A 4691-nucleotide genomic window follows, 5' to 3' on the forward strand; every position below is an offset into this window, starting at 1 on the left:
TTTCTTTCTCTTAGGTTGTGTTTGGATTGAGGAATGAAAGTTTGAGAATTTGAGAGAAAAATGTGAAGAAAGTTAGTGTGTTTAGATTGAAGTATGTTAAAGTGAATTTATAAGAAAAGTTTATTATGTTTGTGAGCAATATGATGATTTTGAGAGTATTTTTATTTTTTTAAAGGTGTAAAATGTAAAATTACAAATTTATCATTTTCTTTAGAAAAATTAGAATAATCAAATATATATAGATATTTTTGTGTAAATTTAGATGAATTAAAATTATTAATAGCATAATTCGATATAATTCAATAATTAATTTTTGGAAAAAAAAAATACGAGTTACTTAACGAAAAAATATTTTACATATAAAATTTTGAATATATGTAAAAATAGTCAATTATTATATAGAAATAAATAATTTAAATATTTATAAATTTATAAAATGTAATTAGAAAATCACTTTGTATTAAATGTAAATAGTATTATTATATTTATAATTATTATTATATAATTTGTGTATTATGAGTAAGTATATATTTTTGTATTAAAGTTTTATTTTTGTATTAATTATCATCATTTCATTTTATTAAAATATTTGTGTTAGTTAAATTTATTTAATAAGGACAAATTCAAAAATAACTTTATAATAACGTGACTTTTCATTTGTTTTTCTTCATTTTAACGGAAGAGGATATCTACTGTTCATACTTATATCCTCTCTTTCTCTTCCCCACAAAATCCTGAAATCAAATGATGGATATCCTCTCATATTTTTGATTGTGAACAATACATCCACAAAAGCAAAGAGATCCTTAGAGAGTGCACTGGAGAATGAAGGTACAACAATGATGGCTCAGTGGCGGCAATGACAGCGACAACAGTGACATGATACAGAAGATATTTTAATTTTTTCTGCTAGTATGGGATTCGTAGTAATAATGGGGATGCTTTGAGTAAAAGTCATTATGGGATTCCACTTGGAAAACTGATGGGCTATATCCATTTATATATTTGGGCTTATGATAAAATATATTATGTTTCTTCTTGTTCCTCTACATGTATCTTCTTGCATCCCTACATTCATGTATAATTATAAATGACGACTTGGTGGTGATTAGGTGGTGTTTGCAACAGTTATGTGATCGGAAAAGAAGGTAAGTACTATTTTTTATTACAATTTGGTTGTTCCGCTTTTCGGTCGGATTAGATATTCTACAGTGGAATTTGGTGGATTTTGGACTAGGCAGTCCATAGTAGGGAACCATATTGGGTGATCCAAGAATGAACCCATATTTGGTAATTCGGTATGAGGTTTTATGTATATTTTGTTGTATTTGTGGAACAACCTCTCAATTTTCTTATTGTAACTCAGGAATAAAAACGTCATCTAGGCATTCCTTGTTGCTACAATATCCTTGAATCCTAAGATGTGTTTTGGGCTATGAGTTATAGTTCATTATTGTTTCCATTTGGTTTGGTTGGTTGTTTTTTTCTTGTTGTTGATACCGGCAAGACCAGTCAGATGATGTCAGCTGGTTGGTTGTGAAAGGACTCGTACCTACATACCCAAAAGAAAAGAAGGCATTGATTCCATTAAAAAACAATAATTTGAATGATTTCAACAAATTATTAAAAACCACAAGACAAAAGTCAAAAATTGCATTTCAAATCTACCAATTCAAGTCAAAAAAATACATTATGAATTCGTCAATCCATAAGTCAAAACATGCATTCCGGATCTACCAATCCACAAGTTAAAAAAAGCATTCGAAATCCACCAATTCATAAATTAAAAAAATACATTCTGGAATACCCCCATCCGGATTACAAAAACTTCACTTATGGATTAGTCATTCCATACTTCCTTTTGGCACATGCGAATTGCTTAGTGTGTAATACAGTCGTGGAATCCGATTTTTGGGAATCTCTAAACCCCATAATCACTCAATCCTCTTGAACAAAACTCAGTTCTTACCTCCAAAAGTCAACCAACACTTCAACACGGCAGCCACACCCGTTACTTGCTTAGCACAGCTTAAATCACCCTCTACTAGCACCAAAAATCAACCAAGAAAAATAAGCGTAGCCATAAAAACTATCAACAATGCCTCTTTAAATAAAAATGACAAGACTAGTTTTCATATTTTAAAAATGTAAGGGTGCCAGAAGAAAAATGTAGGAGTGCACGATAAAACACACTAAAATATATGGCCGAAGCCCACAAGATGAGATTGTAATCCTCTTATTTGACCTAAAAAATACATAAATTGCAATAAATCAAAGAGCAGAAACAGATATCCATATTTATTTCGCGGTGGCTTGTATTTATTGATTGAGATTGTTTAGTTGGTAGTTGGCATTGCACCCACCCATTTCAATTTTACTAGCTTTCAAGAAACAGTGAGAGAGAGAGAAAAAAAAATGGCCTCAAAATTAATTCAAGGAAAATGACTCTCTGGCATTTCCTAGTAAAGTTAAAATTCAAAATGAAAATGGAGCAAATCTCATTTGATACCTCCCTTTGAACTAACAAATTAACATCACTTTGACAACTACCACAAATTAAAAGCCAAAACCACCATTCTGTGCTTCTATTGGAATTTTTAGACTCCAACTACAATTTAGTTACACAGTGCATTTTCATTGTAAAAGTTTCTATACTAATGCCTATTTATTATAGAATACTTTTATTAAAATTCTGTCATAAATATATATAAAAATAATTGTTTTGTGAATGAATAAAAATAATAATTTGTGAGTTGAAATATTTCAGTACTAAGAGCATACCCTACATTCAAAATTTGCAAACACCCCAACAACCGATGCATCCAATGCAATGGAGATTCTTGCGATCACATAGTTTACGGCTTTAAGGTAATAAATATTTGATGCATCATATCTTTTATTGAACAATTACGTAAAGTTATGTGTTAGATAATTATCATGTTAAAATCACAATAATCTCTGCTCAGTTTATATGATTTTAAATTAACTATGCAACACTTTTCAAACCGCGTGCGTTTCCTGTCGAATGAAAAGAATATATAATCTTTTATAATTATAAGAGAATCTTAAGAGATAAGAAATATCAACTCAATTGTTAAGAAAAAAATTTGTTGCATTTTTACAAACAGCATAAATAATTTAAGATATTGATAGTTTTGAAATTTAAAATCTCATCACAGTTTTATACTTAAAATACATCTCAAAAAATTAAAAATATATATATTTAAATTGTTTTTTACCCAACTCCTAAACAATGTAGACATATTTAAAATACTTTACCAGAATAAAAATTATTACAAACTATGTTAATGATATCAAGTAAATTAAATTACAATCAAATAATAATATTTAAACGGTTATTTTTCTCAAATATAAAGAATGATGCCTACTAGATATAATTTTTTTAATTTATGAAATAGATATTTATTAAAAAAGTGAAAGAGTTGGTAAGTGACATTTAGTCTAATGATAAAAAAAGTTAAAATGTATTTTCCAAGGATGATATAATTCAATAATTTATTGATTTGATATTGACTTATTGTTTTTTTAATTAGGACAAGTAGTACACTTAGTGAAATATCTCTTTAATTATATTGTTGTTATCCAAAACATGAACATTTGAACGTGTTACATGTGGTGTAATATGATATGGGGTTATTTATGAGGAAAATTGTGGACCTATAAAATGAGGGTTTTTGAGTTTGTGAAAAAAGGTGTATCTTATTATGAGAAGGAGTATCTTGTGAAAGAAATAGGAGGGGTCTATGTTATGCTTGAAAGGAGGGTCTATGTGTTATGAAAAGAGTTAGGCAAAGAGTGTACACTAGGCATTAGCTTTAAGCAAACATGGGGTGATGGGGTTGGGGTTATTGGTCCTTGGCATTGCAAAGTTTCACGTTAAATTGTGTGAATTTTGGCATGTTGTTGATGTTTTTTTAGAATAAAGGTGGTGTTTGATTTGATGAGTGACTTATATATCCTTGCTTGCTAGGTCTACCCCTCTTGGGATTGGACCAGTGGTGTTAATTAGAGTGAAGAAGAGTACCTTATTAAGGCATGCCATTCACCAGTTTTCATGGATAACATAAGAAAACAAAAGGGTGGAAATGAAAGACAGCTAACCAAACACACCTACCTTTCTATCTCAATATGCCTCTTTCTATCTTCCACCCTCTTTCTCCCTCACCACACCTTATACTCTTCCTAGCTATTTCCTTCTACTATTTAACAAACAAACCACTTTCAAATTCATGCTTTTAGTTTCTACTTCTTTTTATATTTCAAATTGGGTTTAAGTGGATGAGACTTAGATAATCAATTTTAATTTGTTTAATTTCTATCTTCTAATAATGGTTACAAATTATAAAGATAAATATTATATAGTGTATTACATAGTATTATGAGACATCTGACAATTCTCATAACGTCTCAAACAGACTAACCGAAAGTGATTCTAGTTATTCGACTGAGTATACCTCAGCACTTTAAGGAGAAAAATTACTTAAGTACGATATTAGCAGATAAATTGTGTTTCATGTTAGACTAATACGAAAATTAACCACGAAATTCATGTTAATCTAGGTCCACCAATGTGAGGGCTCAACTCATCCCTATAAATAGGTTGACTAATACCAAGTTAATGTACGTATTTAATAATATTTATTACTCTCATCCACTGAGTATTGACTTTG

The sequence above is a fragment of the Phaseolus vulgaris genome, chromosome 11, assembly GCF_051622355.1.
Source record: "Phaseolus vulgaris cultivar YP4 chromosome 11, ASM5162235v1, whole genome shotgun sequence".
Classification (NCBI taxonomy): Eukaryota; Viridiplantae; Streptophyta; class Magnoliopsida; order Fabales; family Fabaceae; genus Phaseolus; species Phaseolus vulgaris.